The sequence below is a fragment of the Dreissena polymorpha genome, chromosome 12 (genome assembly GCF_020536995.1).
Source record: "Dreissena polymorpha isolate Duluth1 chromosome 12, UMN_Dpol_1.0, whole genome shotgun sequence".
Classification (NCBI taxonomy): Eukaryota; Metazoa; Mollusca; class Bivalvia; order Myida; family Dreissenidae; genus Dreissena; species Dreissena polymorpha.
The window spans coordinates 29,139,004-29,158,620 of record NC_068366.1 but is presented as its reverse complement, the minus strand read 5'-3'; positions in this window follow the sequence as shown (position 1 = coordinate 29,158,620).

Here is a 19,617-nt window from a genome sequence, read left to right as displayed (position 1 = left end):
TCTTTACAAAAGAACTTACTTATGCAAGCAATGTATTGATTTGACCTTCATAAATACTGGTAAATTATGAACATGTTTACATTTATTGTTATGCATATATCTTTGAGTAAAATGTATGTAATAAACCAGTAGCAAGGTCCGTATTGATACTTTTGCGGAGTCATTGGCACATTTGCTAGAGCCCTCTAGCAACTCGGCCGAAGGTGTCCCAATACGCGCCACTGACACACCATAACCGTGTTATAACCTTTAAAAACTATACTACGCCGCCAAATAACTTATCACCAACCGGAACAATTGCAACGACAATATATCAAATATTTATAATTTATATTTCTATGTTATTATTCTGGAAGACTAGCTGACGTCGTCCTGTCTTAACTAACGTTCTACAACCCTGTGAAGTAATTTAAGCTCCATTTCCACTTTGTTCAAAACAGTGACTAGGCGCAGTATAATGAAGCGCTATACTGTTTGTTTTTACCACTATATTTGATGTCTTTTACCTTGTGTTGTTTAACCAATACCATTTTCATAATAATGCCAGTAAAATGAAAGAAAAATGGGATTAAAAGAATTCGAGGCTAGTCGCAAAGGTTTTCATAGCATCGCTTAATACACGTTTTTGTATTGAACACTAACTTCGTATATATATATATATATATATATATATATATATATATATATATATATATATATTAAGTCAAATTGAAATCAACGTCATGTGCAATACAAAAACACCATCGACATTGTTAAATATAAAAATCACAACAGCATGTTTCACTTGAATGCCAGAGCCTATAGACGACAAAACAACTTTGAGATTGAGTGGGGTTTTCTACAATCATGCAAAGTTGAGGGCTTCCGAGCCCACCAATGGAAATATTGACAGCTTGATTAAATGACAATTTTCGGAAATCACAATGTATACCATTTACAAAATCAATCAAATATTTTTTTAGCAAAAGAAATAACATTAACAGACTAAAAAATGCAACAATATAGATTCGTGTATGGACTATCATATATCGAATTGGTAAAATAATTACGCGTGTTTAATGCTTCTCATCGATAATTTGTGGAATACGTGTATCGTATGCATTTTCCCGTATTGCATGGATCATTGGTCACTTGTCTTCAATTTAAGACAACGGGTGTTAGACGGGATTTCTCTACTGATACTGTTCCTGGAGTTTGAGAGTTTGATTATCATTTGTATTACTTACAAAGCGTACACAATACGTTTGATATATATACGACAATCTAATAATACATTTATGAGTATTGCACAGTCGCTGTCAAATAAGAGCCCCTGTCAATATTGGATGCTTCATTTTCTTTTGAAAAGTCGACCACTTGTTAAAAATCGCCCGAAACGGCTGTCCATCAGATAATATGCGAACAATTGTTAAAACCGCTGCAACCAAATTGCTTATATTGCGCCCATCCTCATCGGCACATTAAATGTCTATCTATCAGATAGTTTTCGTATAAATCCTATCAAAACAGAATGGTCTTCATCTTTGCAAGAATTCAGGTGTTGTATTTAAACAACATTTCTCAAACAAACATTTAACAGTTATTTAACTAATCATTTAGATGTCATAATTCAATTCAATTTTACACCGTAACACATTTAAGCGATGTATGAATTTTAATTACTTTAAAATATTGCATTGATTAATTTCGAATCATAAATAGGTAAATAACAAATATATATGTTTTAAACTAAGACAAATGTAAGTATTGATATTACAATAATTTAAAGTTTAAACAAAACAAATATAGAAAAAAAAATCTTAGTGGCCTATTATTTTGCGACGGACGAGAACTATTGAACCAGCTTAGAATATAACATTTCTAACTTAGTAAATTAAATTTTATTTTGAAATCTAGCCAATGCTTTTCGCAGATCGTATATTAAAACGATTAAAGTAAAGCGATGACAGACTGGCTATAACTTAAAACTAACCAGAATACATCTGGAAAAGAACCATGTCAGAAACACACTTTCCGCATTGAGCCCGAATTTCGCAGTGTGATATATGGCATAACACTTTTGTTTTACAGCATAAAGAAACCTATCTAAATTATTTTTAACTTGAAAGAAATGTTATCATAAGTCTAATCTTTTTATACGTATGTGATTTATATATATATATATATATATATATATATATATATATATATATATATATATATATATATATATATATATATATATATATATATATATGACTGAACTATCGGGAAAGCTTTCAATCATGACTATTAAAAACTTGTGTCGGCTTCATGAAAAAAGATTCACTCATTAAAGCTTGATCACACGGTTAGTTGTATAACACACAAGCGAAACACAACGCTTACATATATACCTACCGCATGGGCAAACATCCTCGACATGAATGACGGACTAATAGGGAGGTCTCGGATAAAAATCAAGTGCATAAAAAGTACATTGGAAAAGTTAATAAAACTCAGGAAACTTGTATCATTTCGTGAACGTCATGCACAACTCACCATCCGCAAAGTCGTCCGCCTGCTTGTCTGAAAATAAATAAATAAATTGTATATTAATAAAACTATTCGTGTAACCTGTGCAGTAATTGTTTAAATTTTTGTATTTTATCTTCACGAAGAACACGTACAAACTAAAGATATGTCCATATGACATCTTTATACCTGCTAAATGTCACTGGACACAACAACCAGTTAAGTGTCTCAGACATGATCTGCTTACAAAAAAACACAGTTAATACAATAATTCAGAGATATAAAATAGGTCGATACATATGCAAGAGTTTTACCATATTCACGCGTGCTGCTTATGTAGATCCATGTTGTATTTACTTGCATATGCACAATGTTACTTGGAAACTGCATTTTGTTTCTTGCATATGTGGTGGAACAAGTATCGGTCATGCTTATTGATGATTATTTTAGCCCCTTTAGAAATATTGCTTCTTTTACGTGAAATAGATAAATGGTTTTAAATTTTCTGCTTGCTTACTGAAACATTGGAATGTTTATTCATACTTCATTTTATTATTTATGTTTACATCCTCTGTTTGTCTACTGCATTTGACTGTGTTGCTGGTAAATCCAGCGACCGAGTAGCGACCTCGCGGAGCTTTCTTGCATGATTATGCGTTATTAGATAACATATATTAACTAAAGAACAGCAAAGAAGTATTGACGGGAGAAAACTATGTCAGAGCAGAGGTTCAATAGTTTCCGGGATGAAGACTTATAGATTCATATGCGGTAATGCGGTCAGGATATCGCATTCTCGTTTCATGATCTCGCCTTATCACAATCATCTTGAAATTAAAGGTCGATAATTCGAAATGTCGATGCGATAATACGATGCCAGATAGTAAACCGCATTAAACTGTATACATAAAACACAATATCTCCTGACGATTCATATGGATCTGTGTACATAGTGATTAATTGGCAGGGACGGACGTATGAACAAACTGGCATACTAAAGTATTAACTATACAGCAATTCGGCCCAAGGATTTTGCTTTAGTATACGTTTCCGCAAGGCCATGTTTTTGTTTCGACGAAAATTAGCCGGTGGCGTAACAAGTCAAGAAAAAGCTTGGACTTTAGAATTCCCGAGCAATTGAGTGAAACTGCCGATATTTATGGTTTGTCGCTTTATATGAAAACATAAAACAAATTCTTTAGTGGCATTTCATTCATACGTTGATTCACGTCTTACGAAATAATGTATATATATATATATATATCTTTGTGTGATTACTGAGGTAATTACTAGTGTAAAGTTGTAACGTAAACACTAAAACGCGATTATATTTAAATAATCATGATAACAAATGGATGCGTTTTCAATAACACTTAAGAATTCAAAGTTATTTTTGTTTATCTAATAAGGGCAATAAAGCTAGTAGTATGTACCACCAAGTGATGTAAAGAAGCAAACATGAGCACAGAGTTACAGTATGTGTTTCATTTATAACAACCATGCAAACAGCATTTGTCATTTACCAACATGCAACTGTAAAATGTCAGATCGGAGATGTCTTGAAGCAATAAAAATGTCAATAAGTAATGTGAAATTGCCATTAGCAACATGAATTGACTGATGGACATTCTCATCCATATAAAAAATGTACAATAGATGTTCGTGGAATATATTTATCTTTATTTAACCTGCGGAGATTGCTCAAAACTTAAAATGCATATTCAGAGGCATTTACATATGGTTGACTTACTGATGACAAAGCTTAAGCGAAACTTCGATCGGTCAATCCTATGAAATTTTTTACACGGGTAAAGTGTCGTGCTTTAAGCACGCCGATGTAATAGATATGTCACTCTTACAATGATTTTTGATTTTTAAATTGATATTCATATTTGTAATTATAACATATATATAGGATCTGACACGAGTTGTCATATCATAACATATTTTATTAAACGAGTTCAGGAATTTTGTTAGTAAGCGAGCCTTTATCAATATAAAGCATTTAATGACAAACTTCAATGCATGCCAAAATATGTGAAAAGGCCCCTTTAATCTTACGCCGTGAATTGAAGTGACTACATTAGATTATTTACCAGCTGCGTTAGCTCCAGCTGTTTCTCCTTCTTCGATAACATTTACATAATTAGCAGGGATTAAGCCTCGTTTGCCGTTCAGTTCTGCCATCCACCACGCGTCACAGACCTGCAGCAAAGCATTGTGTTTATGTCAAAGTTTTCTAAGTTTTCCGAGTGAAATTGTTCAACACGTATAGCGACGTAAGATCAAGTCATACTATACCCATAATTAGATAGGTATTAATAATGCATGGAAGAGAAAGGCAACTGGAACGTAGATAGAACCTTAGCACATTCATTTTTGTTTATCGAGGCGAATTATCATTGACATAATATAGGTATCGGCATCCTGTTGTGTGGTGATCCTCACCAGTTGATAAACAATATACTGCTGAAGAGAAAACAGCGATTTGCTTATGTCAGCTAAGACAAACGATTGCAGATAATTTAACTCTATAGTCGACCAATACATGGAGCTGCATACGCCGTGGATGAGACGGGCATTTCTAAAACAGGGTCTTTAAAAGACACCAACATATCTGACAGACAGACGGAACCATATCATTTGTCACATCACAACAGCATATCCTGAACACTGATGCATAGGTATGTGCATGTGACGAAAATATTACAATAATAATAATAATAATAATAATATTATTATTATTATTATTATTATTATTAATAATACTAATAAAAGTAGTTACTGTAATAATAATAATATAATTATAATAAAACTGTTTACACGAGATTTGTATATTATTCATCGACGAAACATTACCTGCTTCACAAGTTCGACAATGTCACCAACTTTTAGCGCAAGCTCATCATCAGATGTCGGATTAAATGAAAAGAATACCCGTGCGTGTTTCTTTTGTGAGCGTTCATCTTAAAAGCAAGGGATTTTCATTGATTATAGTTTAAATCGTCTATACAATTCATGTTTAAACATCATTGTGTTTATGGTTTATTTTATAACGACAACTCTGGTTGTTTAAACACATTTATTGATTGCGATCATGCCAGTATACTGAATTATGAGATCATAGTGGATTTGTTTTGTTAAATGCTGACATTTGATACTAAACTGCTTTTGAATACTTCATTTCAACAACTCCGAGAGAGGGACATAATAGATAAAAATGCTACCATAGTCAATTATACATTATGTTTCAGCTGAAAAGCACTTACTCTGCGAACCATGAGACTCAACAGCATTGTCGTTTATTCGTTTAGTTCGAAGTTGTACGTCAACGCCGCCTGTAGCCCCTTGGTCTACATGAACATAAAATATAAATATTGCTTATTAATTAATAAGAGTTCGTAATTATTTTTCAAGATACATTAATTAAAGCCTTCAATACAATAGTATGAAGCAAAGTTGGAAGTGTTAAATCCAGCATTTAGAAATGTTTGTTGATTGACGTTTTATTTACTGCCTGGTATTTTAAGATGCCCCAAATCATCTGATAACGGATTAAATGAAAAGAATACTCTTGCGTGTTTCTTTTGCGAGCGTTCATCTTAAAAATTATATAGAGTTTTATAAATCGGCTCTCCGGAATGTTAATTAAGTTGGAGTCAACTGAAAGCTGATACTTAAACAATAACACAAGGCAGAGCTGGACCGGACGTCGTAAATCTGCCAATATAACGGCCTTCTAGCCTTCTGATGACAATTGGGAATTTTCTCAGTTTTGCGCGATGGGGAAAGTAACGTTTACTGGTACTTTATAAAGAAGGAAACAATCGCTGATCGCTATTTTATATATGTAATTTTGATAACTGGTCTTCAATTGAAATGTTTATTTAATATGTAAAAATGTATGAACAATAAAGAAGTGACTTTTTCCCCCGAAAACTTACAAATGTAATGCATAATGTATTGTGTTTCTACATTCGATTGTCTATCTCATGTTAACAGTTGACACAAGCAGTAAGTAATATATAATATACATAGGCAAGTCGAATCCTACATGTAACTGTGAGCGTAAGTTTCAAATATTCAGAAAATGATGAATACATGTAAAACTCGCACTGTTGATCGTAAAGTAATTATACTAGACTATATACCAGCTGCGTGAGCTCTAGCTGTTTCTCCTATTTCCAGAATCTTTACGTAGTTTGAAGGGATTACGCCTCGTTTGCCGTTCAGTTCTGCCATCCACCATCCCTTAGGGTCCTGCAAGAGAATATTTTGTTCAAAAATATAATAAAATAAAGCTGTACAAACGACTTAAATGAAATTGAAACTGATGAACGAAACATTACCTGACACAGGATTTCGACTACGTCACAAACTTTAAGCGCAAGCTCATCATCTAATGCCGGATTAAATGAATACAATACCCTTGCGTGTTTCTTTTGTAATCGTTCATCTAAAAAGCAAGACATTTTTATTGCATAATCGATTATAAACATAACTTATAAAGTATTATAACGCTTTTGCTCCAGATTGTGTTGATTGTCTTTCTTATAAATGAATAAATTGTTACTTTGTCTACAAAATTACGGTCGAATAATAAATGAAAAAATGTGCATACAATTTTATAAATCCTAACAACATTATGAAACAGAATAATTTCTTATCATTTAAACCACATATACGTTCTAAAAGCAAAATTAACTCAACTTTAACTTGATATGCTTAAGCAGTTATTCGAAAGATAATTGAAATGCATGTGTACTCCAAACAGCCTTTGACAAATCCTGAGACTGGTCACTAATCATGGTTACAGAGGATGCTCATGGCAATGTTAAAACATAACACATTGTTTTAACTAAGACATTACGCTTTGAAAATTATTAGTTTCTATTTTAAAACTGGTCACCAACTTTTATGTAAGCAAAACCATGAACAAAAATGGTGGTATTAACGTCGCCGAAAAGTGTTTTTTTTAAACGATGCACGAGTTTTTACCAAATTAAATAAGGATACCGAATGAGAAAAAAATTCAACATATGTATTAAAAAATATTTCTTTATGTGTACAATGTCATTAAGCAAATGTGATCGAACAAAGCAAAATAAATTTTTGTTATGTGGACATATGTTTAATACATACGACGATTCCATGGATTTATAAAGGCGGGATATTTTCACAACATTTTATTGTTTATAAACACATATCAATACCTGCTTCAGATATAAACGCTTATTTTTTTTAGAGATTCCAACATGCGAAATCTTTATTATTCAAACATTATACTACAAGGCTGTAAAACAACAAAAAGGATGCAGATATAATATGTTGTAATATTGAAAAATTTGTTTAAATATCACAGTTTTAAATGTCAATCTTAAACATCAATTACGTCTGCGAGACAGCGCATATAAATACGCCTTCAATCAGCGGGAACATATTCATGCCTTAACCCATACGTCGATAAACCAAACTTGTAACAGATAAACCAAACTGCAGACGATTCAATCTGCATGTGGATGGTTGGTGCATAGTTGTATTATTTCCTTCGATTTTATGATACAAGTTACATTCTTGATGCACACATGTATGAAATGATGTCTGGAACTATTTTGTTTAAGGTGATCTGCAATAAATCCATAGTTTTATAAAAAAATATATAAATATGTCTTTGTAATGTGCATAATTTGCCTAAAATGTATTGTTATTGATAAATGTTTATATTCTTCATAGACCAGATTATAACTTGCATATCTCTTCGGTGTTATTGGCGATTGCTCTACCAACTATAAGGAAAAACAACACAACTTAACAATAAGAACGCCTTACTGAAGATTTTGTATAATAACGATATTATATAAATGTTACCATTAGTATTTTGTTTAATCAGTATTTAAGTCTAGACAATAAAACATAAGCACACTGATATATTTTTTAGAGAATAGGCATATATTTTTTATATGCATATCGCCACATGTTTTGTAATATCACTACATTTTAATCAGACAGTTTCATATATTAATTTGTATTAGTTAACATAATTTGCAACTTTGCCATTTGAATTCACATCTATCATCCATATCGAGACAAATTGGAAAATGCCGCGTATAAAACTCCCAGTTGCTGCCACTAAACTAATCACAATCGCTTATCTATGACTATCCCTAACTAAAACTAAAATATGTTCATTTTTATCAAATGATTTTTTGTAAAGAACCATGACGACCTACCATGCAATATCTGCTATTTCGCCTTACACTTAATTTTAGGAAAACATCATACGATAATAACGCAATTAGCCTTCTGATATAGTAAATAATGGCGTATTGCATACTGTATCTAAATTACACTAAAATGTCCGTCTGTAGATAACATATTTCAGCATCGTTTAAAAAAAATATAATAATACTTTTATTAACTTTAGTTTGCCCGTATCGAGTTACAAGTATATTTTGTCAAGGTTTTCCCATGGCCTTTACAGCCAGCTCGATCAGTAGCTTATTGGCAATGTATCGTCCATTTCTTGACTTTAACTATACAGTATCACACTTTAACATTACACCCTGTTTGGATGTTTCATCGAATTGCAATGCCTTCATTTTTTTAATTCTTTTCTAGTTCCTTTAACTAATTTGGAAACAAAAATAAATGATAAAAGATAATAACCAACAATAATTGTTATTTTAACAAACAATTATTTTAATTTGTGCAATATACAAATCATGTTTAAACATCATGTTTGTTGTTTATTTTAGAGAGGGACATAATAGATAAAAATGCTACCATAGTCAATTATACATTATGTTTCAGCTGAAAAGCACTTACTGTGCGAAACATGAGACTCAACAGCATTGTCGTTTATTCGTTTAGTCCGAAGCTGTACGTCAACGCCGCCTGTAGCTCCTTGGTCTACATGAACATAAAATATCAATATTGTTTAAGAGTTCGTAATTTTTTTTTTCAATATACCTTAATTAAATCCTTCAATAAAATAGTATGTAGCAAAGTTGGAAAAATGTTAAATCCAGCCTTTAGAAATATTTATTGATTGAACTTCATTTACTGCCTGGTATTTTAAGATGCCCCACACATTTTACGAGGGCAAGTTTTCCAATATCTATGCAAAAACTGATGTTACAAGATTTGAAAATATAAGATTAATATAAAGCTATGTTGAGAGCATACTTCTTGAACAGACCTTCTTTTCAATATACACCAACAGTGGACGAGTTTATAAATATCAAAATAAATATTTTTTAACACATCATAGACATTCTGTCATATATGTCATAGATTTGCATGGGCAGTAATATTTTTCAGCTTTATTTCTTGGAGATTGTTTTTGTGTGTTTGGAAGATATTAACGCCAAATTTGTAGTGCATATTCAGCTTTTTCTAACTTCCTCATTGTTTAAAAACTAATCACGTGTATATCGGTTTCAATACTATCATACATTGAAAAAATAAAATAAAGATATACAATTTCAATAAGCTCTCATTACCTTTAGCTTCTTTGATCTGACGATTTTGAATACCACAATTGACACAGAATGGCTCATGATCCAACAGTCTCTCTCCACAACATTTACATATCATTCTGAAACTGGTATAAGTAAAATAAAATACTTTTTAAAATGATGAAAACAAGCTTTAACCCATACACCGATCGTTTTGTTTATGTCAAATCATTGGCAATATGATAATAATAAAACTACATTAACATTATCGGGGGGGGGGACTTCTGGTTAACACCCGCTAGTAAATGACCAGTTACTTATACAGCACAAGGTAAACAAAAGAACTCCATTCAACATAAAAAAGCAATAGATCGCAAACTACACTTTAACATTATTTTTTTTTAGTTTGTTTGAACCCCGTTCGTAGGAGTCGTAGCCCGCATCCTACCTAATTGACGTATCTATTAAAACATCATTAAAGGATACGACCTGCGTAATATGTAACCTGAGCGGTATTTTATGAAGGCAATTCGTTGATATGCTGTATTTGTCAATTGTACATTGTTTATGTATATATTCCAGTATTTGTGTACGTTATATGAAATGCTGACAATTTTCATGTATCAATTGTTTAATTTAAATATGTATATTTGATTTACTACGTGATTTTGAAAGAACCTTTTCAATCTTTTATCCACAATATAAGTGTGTGTTCCAGAACACATTTACAAAATGTAGTTTCAAACTATTAAACTGTGCATTATATCTCTTATTGTAAGTAATGTTTACTATTGTACCATACATTGTGATGAATGCAAAGTGGAAATAACACTTATATCGTTCCGTAAGCTGAATATGCAATATTGATTTAATTTATGTTGCATTGTCATGGAGAGGCTGCTAATAAAACTTCAAAAATCTTAAAACATAAACCCCTGACTGCATTTCAGAATAATTCAATAAGTTACCTTCATTCTATTTTTAATATTATTAAATCATTAAATCTTTATAGAGAAATTTTGTTTTAAACGTGACCGCCACTTAGTATACAAGTTTAATATTTAAATCAGGATGTACAGAAAACATAAAATCATTCGGCGAGGATTTGCCAAACAGTGCCTCAGCAATTTTCTTTATTAGAAAATATCTTTATTATTCAACAGTCAAGAATTGAAATACAATTAACTACCTAACAAAGGCGCTATTGTTAAAACAGTTTTGCGATAGGTATTATTTTACTTTGTCTTTTCCAAAAGCCACTAACTTATATGAGCACGTACATTAAGATATAATACTTATTGAATTAAAACGTTATTTCATTCAAAACGGCGTTATTCTGCGTTTATGACATGAAACACAAAAAATGACATACCTTCGTCATTTTTAGGAATTGGATGCTCAAATTTTAAATTTAGATTTGTCAAATGTAGCACTTTCATAATATATGCTTAACTGAAAAAGTCATGGGTCAAAATCTTGTTCCCAGCAACTTATTCAGAATATTTTTGTGTTAAGTTTAACGAAACGAAAGCGTACGATTCAATGGATTTTGGTATTCGTTAGACTTTGATATCAAGGAGCAATATTATGAGGCCTATTATGATGATATAAGAAATTTGATAATTGTTTGAGTAGTATGATGATGCAATTTTATAGAAGATTAGTGACTTTTGCCGACATTGATTTTTTTTAAGTTATTTTAACGAACTTCGGAATGGGCTAGAACTTATATATGGAGTCACAGACGATTTAATGTTATTTTGTATATAAGCCAACGTGTATGGTAACCTACGCTTAATAATAGTATGGTAGGCATATGACATTTAGGTATTTCATGTCGAATCACGACTTGCCCAATGAAACAGACAAAAGGAGTTTTGATATGTGAGTTTTGTTTTACAAACGAAACATGTTACCTACGGACCGCCATTAAAGCCTTAAGTAAACACAATACAAAGCAGAACGATCCCATGAAAAGGTACATTTACAAATAGAATCACGAACAGGTGGTCAAAAAGTTAAAACAAAGGAACAAATAGTGTATCGAAATTTAACTTACTTGCCTGACGGATTTCACTCGTGAAAATATTAATTAAATATGAAAATATTGTTTTTGGAGCCATATATGAACACGGTGCATGCATAGTTTACAGATTATACAGGTTTCCCTATTATTTACGAAGTTATAAATAAAATAACCCACTTCTAAAACCTAAAAAGGTTTATCAATAATTTATGAAAACGAACAAAACATATTTTTAATAGGAGATTAATATTTAAATTACTCTCTTTAAATTTTCAAATTAGTATCACTTACAAAATTATAAATGTTTTAAATATATACTTAATTTTACCATGTATTCCTTGCTGAATCTTATAGTCGATTGGATCGATAGCTTTCGTGGGGCTGCATCAAAAGTCGGATAAGGGAGTTTCGCTCTGCAAAAGAAATTTGACTTGAGAGCAAATAGTCTGTAAATCCTGAAGGAAGATTCATGGTCCTTGTAATATGCATATTGCCTTAAAGCGCTCTAACATGATATTGGTCATGATATGACGTATAACGTGAATCTCTTCAATACTAAGTGTACTTGAGTAATACACTGCACAAAGCGTAAAACGACTATCCAAACATTAAGCAAAGAGACAAAACTCCAAAATTACCTTTATAAGAATTGTGGTTTTTATGCTATGCTCTTTCTATCAATTTGTGTTATTAATGTACACAGTTTTATGTGAATAACTTCAATGCTTAGGGACTTATTTTCAGCACAAGACGGACAATTACCGTGTAAAACCTTAAGTGCAAAATTTTGATTTTAAATGTATTGATTTGTTTGTTCACCAGTGGTTTTTGGAAGGGACATTTCTTGGTTAGCTTCATCCAAGTGATAATTTCACACACAAACAATAAAAATAAATGAATGGTTTGTATAAAAGAATGCTTTGAAATGACTATACCATGGGGTATCACACGTGGATAATATGTGAACAATGTTACATAAGACAGTTCCATTTACGACTATTTTGCTTTCATCAATTTTAAATAATGTTTTAAAGTTTTAATTTATTTTCGCAAACTGTGAAGTTCCAGTTTTAACACCGCATTGAAGATTTTTCTAACAAATCATGCATTTTTTAATAATTCAAACAAATTCGCACTATACTAGTCTGTCGGGAAAAATAAAAAATCAAAGAAAAATAATACTGTTTGCTTTGTGGCTGAAATTCTTCTTATTGAGAACTTTAGCGAACATTTTGACTGTGTCATGTGTTCAATTTTTATCACTGAAGTTTTGAAAAAGGCCAATTTAAATCAAAGTATGAGATAATTATCATCTCATCCCAATCTTGTCTACTCTCGACATGAGAACGTTACATTTTTTTAAGAAACGAAATATATTTGCAGTGATAAAATTGTGTTTGTTTTCCAAATAATTGTTATTGTGCAAAACTTATTTATTATTTATTATTTTTGCTCGGTTCAAAACTGTTTACGTACATATATCCCGAAATATAAATATTGGATTGTTAATGCGTATATCCGCGTTTTTGTAAAATATGCTATTTCCATTTTAAACTAGACCGACTTTTGAAAAGCTATGTTAAGTAATTTGCTATAAAGGTGGTATAGGGTTATCGGTAATTGTTGCCCCATTGTGTGTTGTGATAAATAATGTCGCATTGGCTAGTATGTTGAATGAATTAAACGACTTATTATTAAAAAAATTATAAAAGTTATGTCGATACATCTTTTTGTTTCTTTTATTGAATTATTATCTAAAACCTAGATTGTTTTACATAAAAACTTCCCATAATTGTTAGGCTATGGACTAGTTGTCGTGAGAAAGACCTCAATGTGTTTGTCATAATTTATTTGTATTGTATTTACACATATGTATTGCTTATTATTTTATCGAATTGATTTAACATTATAAGGAACATTTCAAATTACATTTCGTCTCCGTAATATTTTTTTTTTTATTCCGCCAACTTCAACGTTATTTCAACAATGTATAGGCAGTCAATTAACCCACACTTTTCCTGAGTTATCTGGTTTACCAGTACAAAGGGATAGAACTAAGAACGATAGCTAAATAAGAACGTTCTGACTGCAGGATTGTCTTCCCTTCGCTTTCGCGCATAACGATCGGCATATCAGATTGTTATGCCACGGAGGCAGTACACATCGTCATATTTCAGAAACGGAAGAATAAGATTAGCCATTCAAATGAAATAATACGCAAGTGGAAAACTTGTCAGGGTCGTGTACCCGTTATAAACTTCCGAATTATTTTTTTTCCTGTCGGCAGATGTCGGAATTATTCGTATAGTGTATTCGACCGTGTACGGCAATTGTGTACACACCGGTCTTACTGACCTGTGTACTAACGCAAAAGGAATTATGGGTAGCACTTCTTTTACGAGTGAAAAGTGAAAGCGAAAGTTGGTCAGGTAATCGTGCTTTTGATGATCGCTATCAGTCTTAAAAGAGATTCAAAATCACATTTAAACATAATTAAATAACATTTCTTTAAACAACATTCCGTTTTAAACACACAATAAAAAACGATTTTTCTTTCATTATTAACATTTTCATTCCTACGCAGAACTACTTTGGCGGAAGCATAATTCCCCAAACCAGGGGAATGTGATGCGTCTTATTATAGAGGTGACAATAACGTAGTGACGTCACCATCTATGTATAGAATGGTATACGGCTAAATATGTCACAGTCCGGTTTAATTCGTTCGTCGTTTTTTATGGGAAAATAATCAGTATCTTTAAGATGAAAGGTTGTCTTAGTTTGGTATTAGGGCTGTCTGAAAAGTGAGAAAAAATATCCCTGTACATGAAATATACCACTACTTCATTCGTTTATTTTAAAATGTTCTTATGTATTTTAGTACTGTTTTCACGATTGGTTTTTACAGCCCGACTGTCTGTTAAAATATTGTGTTCACGCCTGATAACATCACCGGAAAAGGCAATAATTCACTTTTTTGACGAGATATTCAAGTTTACATCAATGTAATAAAATTCAACTCGGAGTCAACGGACTCATCGCACATACTTTCCAAAATAACATTTTTACAAATTGTTTTGCGTTTTCCCCAAGACAAATTAATTCAATTCATTTTTATGGAGAAAGAACATAATTATCACGAACATTTAAGTTGTTGTTTCACTCTGTGAATATTCATATAGTGTGGACTTTGATTATATTACTACACATGCTTACACACAAAGTGGATCTCTCTGTATAATATTACCATGTAAACTACAGCGTAGGACACATGCACATGTGTTTAGATAAATATATAAAAACCTTATTCAAATTAAATTGTTTTAATTTTATCAAAAGCTATTAAACGTTTTTTAGTAATGAGTCACTTTTATTTTATATAAACAGTACTGATAATTAATATAATACATGTAGGAGGGAGGTACTCAAAGAAGTAGTAATATTAATAAAAACAGATGCAGAAGCAGTTGTAATCGTATCAACGGACAGACAAACAGGCGGTAAAGAAGGTAATGCCATTTGATATCTTTACATACATAAGCAATTACTGATATGCAGCATAAAACTAATAATTCGTAAAAGTAATATACAGATGGGCTGATAGAAAATATACGGATTAAATATTTTTATGTCTAACTGTGTCATATAAATATAAAACTGTATTCGTCCTCTGAATCAAAGTCATTTCAACATAAACACGATTATTGAAAGGATTGTAAGTCTGAGTATGGCAAGCGGTTCGACGCATAATCCCAAGAAACTAGGTTTTTTACTGAGACTATGTTTACATTCTGAGAACCTATGTTCTCGCTTGAAGATTGCACATTGCGTCCAGAACCCAAGTTCTTATTCGATATCATAGGTTTTCACCAGAACCCAAGTTATCATTAAATGTGCATCAAACGGCGATAGCCTAGGTTCGTATTTGAAAACCAAGGTTTCGACAGGCGTTAAATAATCTGTGAAAACCATAGTTCTCATGACGAGAACTGAAGTTCTCATCTTAAATACTAAATCCGTGGTTTTCATTTGGAAACCATAGTACTCATGAGAACCTTGGTTCCCAGAATTACGCATAGGACGGCAGACTCGCAGACGCTAAACATAAATTCAGAAACCTATGATCTCATTTTGAAACCTTAGTTTACGCTCGAGAACCCATGTTCTCGGCGAGACGACGCACATACACACATAGTACTTAGGTTCTCATGAGAATCTAAGTAATCATTTCAGAACCCCGGTTTTCAGTCAGATATTTAACGAATATTTATAAAAACACACATTTTCATGAAAACCTAGAATTTTAAATCTAGAAATTAAGTTATCAGATAATAAAGCCAAAACAATTTGCGAGAACCAAAGTTCTCGTTTGATATCTAAGGTTTTCACAAGAACCTAGGTTCTCGACAGCTTTTCGCGTCGTTCTCTCGGATATTTTTCTTGAGAACACAAGATTTCATTTGGGATCATAAGTTTTGGTAAGAACCTAGGTTCTCAGATTGAGAACCTAGGTTCTCAGTAAAAACCTTGTTTCTTGGGATTATGAAATGAACCGCTTGCCATATCTGAGCATATCTGCGAATTTGGATTCTCAACGGGTGTGCCGAGGCTCGTAATTTATCAAAACTAAGCACATACCTCTCAAAAGTAAGTTCAAGTAATTTTCATATTCCAAATAGGTTTTAAAATCTGTATACATATCTTTTAAAGAACAGTTATCTATCTAATTACCATACCACTCTTGTTAAAAAAAATCAAAATACATTTTATAGATAGGGATTCTAACCCCTTTTGTAAATCCATCGGGAAAGAAGCCCGATACAAAATACCGTGAAACTTTCTGGTTTTGTATAAACCCAAACTTCTGTGTTCCACTATCCTAGCAACCACCTAGTTACTAATAAAGGCGCTATAGAGCGCGGAGCGCGACACGTATTATTAATTGTAATAATGAGTCTTGATAAAGGAAAAGCCACTTATCAATGAGAAGCATCATCGCAGCACCCCAGTCTCATTACTATCATGTCCTCCTACAGATTTTTTTAAGAACCACATATAGAAGGCCGCAAGCCTGACCCGTATCTTGCCAGTGGTATGGACCCTTTGGTATGGAACTTTAACGCCGCTTACTATCCAGCGTTTAAACTTCCGGGTTTACATTTAAACCGACTATTAATAGCTTATTAATATCTTAGTTAGAAGGTGATTTTTCAAGCGGTTCCGTAGTGTAGTGGTTACACGCTCACTTAACATGTGAGAGGCCCAAGGTTCGAGCCCCAGTAGAATCAAATTATTTTATTTATGTTCTATGTTAACTTTTTGTTTTGATGAAGACATTTTAGTTTAAATAAATATGCTGTTTTATTGTAACCATTTTTTGGTTTTATTATGCCCATGAAATATATGTGTGATAGGGTGGGGGGTTCGTAAACACATTTAAACTTTTTCAGTGTTTTCATATCAATGAGTACTCAACCCCTATCGTAAATGAGCAACGTAAGAATAAGTTCGGAATCATCTCCCCTTGAAGTTGAGAAAAATATTAAATTACGCTAACAAGATAAAGCAGATTTTTTCAAACCTACACAGTTCTGTTCCATTAATGAAAACTGCACACGGATGCCAGTAAAAAAGGAAACCAATGTTAATAAAATGAACTATGAAATATTTGGGGGCTACAACACAAAATCATAGATAATGGTTATTTGGGGGTTATGACACAACATCATAGATAATGGTTATTTGGGGGTTATAACACACAATCATAGATAATGGTTATACCAGTATCTTTAACTATTTTGTTTAAAATAATCGGCCAATATATAAATATTTACAGTAGAAAAAAAACGTTCCATGTAACTTCATTGAGTGCCTTTTTCACTGAAATTCCCGACGCCCTTTGATGCTTTGCATCAATACTTATCTTGTACGGGATTGTACTCGAATAAAAAATACGTAGAGGGTCGTGGTACAAATGTCTTGCAGTATCGCATTCGTTACAAAACCATTCAGCGTTATTTATACAGCTATTTACATTGAAACTAGGGTTTGTTTAATAAAGACATGTTTTAGAAAATAGCGTGTCCGCAACACTGTGAATGGTTTCAGTTAATATGTTTTACTCGTCATTAATTGGCGTTCTACTCGAATAATCTATATGTTGTACACTAATATTAAATACAGGTAACATAGAAAAAAATCCTGAACGAAATTGCCCACATAACGCATCGTCCAATTCATATTTTACATCGGTGTAAGACTGATACTCAGACGAGACATTATTATAAAATTACGAAATGTAACGGGGCGTGATCACTAAAAACTTTACAATTATTCACGGTGAATTCGATTTACTTGAAAAGCTGTATTAGTTTTCTAACAAATAATCCATGACAGACGTACCGTTCTTAGAATTAAGCTCACAGCTATTGTCAACTCTATCATTAACATTACGTAAACATGAGGATTCCCATCAATCGAGTAATTTAACCCTATGACTATAAGGTGAACTATCTACCGAGGCCCTAACGGAGTCGTTATCTGGGTAGTAATCAGCGTGATCATATACCGTATTCATTTTGTCTTGTACAATATAAACGCAATTATCTCCAACTTCACTATTGAGATCGCCAGCAACAAACATTGTACGCAATTCCGAAAAATAAGTTATATCGTTTTCTAATGTTCAACCAGATCCGCATTAAATGTGTTATATTTTTGCGACTCATGCACCACATATAAGTTGAACAAATATAAAAATCTAGAGATATTAAAAATGTGTGGTCAAGTTTTAACCAGATAATTGCATCATAATGTTATTTTACCATTTTAAAACATTCGGCTAATTCTTCTATATATACACAACAATACCAATACTATTTCTACGAGCTGCGTCTAGATTTTTTTTAAAGAAGTTAAAAGGCAAATATCCACTCAAATTGATATCACTAGAACTATTGGTCCAAGATTCATACAAAACATATATAATGAGAGCTCAAAATATTACCAAAATCAGAAGATGACTTCTCACTATCAGTAAATGAGTTAATGATCCACGACAGGATTGATATTTCACCACCGTCGTGCTCTTACGCGCCCACCGGGGTGCGGTCAATGTAAAGCGTATCGTAAGCCAGGTAAGCCCGATTTCATATGTATATGCGTGATACACGCTTTGCCACCCTCTTGACTCTCTCCTTGTCTCTTATTGGCTCTCTCATAGACTCTCTCTTAATGCACCCACCACAGACGTTTCGTGCCTTTTTAAAGCCTCACGCTTCTCAAAGTACTCTATGGCATTCATTCTCGTCTTCAGACACTCTAAACGGCCTCTAATAGCACCTTCACGTCACGAATAGTGGGTCCATCCCTGCTGTATGCCATTATTAATTTTAATGATCATCTTCACTTGCCGTTTTTACTTTAACAATAACCGCTAAAACGTCCACTACAACTAGGGATCTATACAACTACACTGTTTTCCAAATGTTCAACGCTAAACAGTACTCTTTTCGCATTATTTAGAATATCTCTTAGGTACACGTTACCGGTATCGGAATCCGCGGTTGGGTCTCTTTTCATTTTGTATCTTATTTGTATTTTATTAAGTTAAATGTCAAAACCGTTTCTTTGTTTTATTTA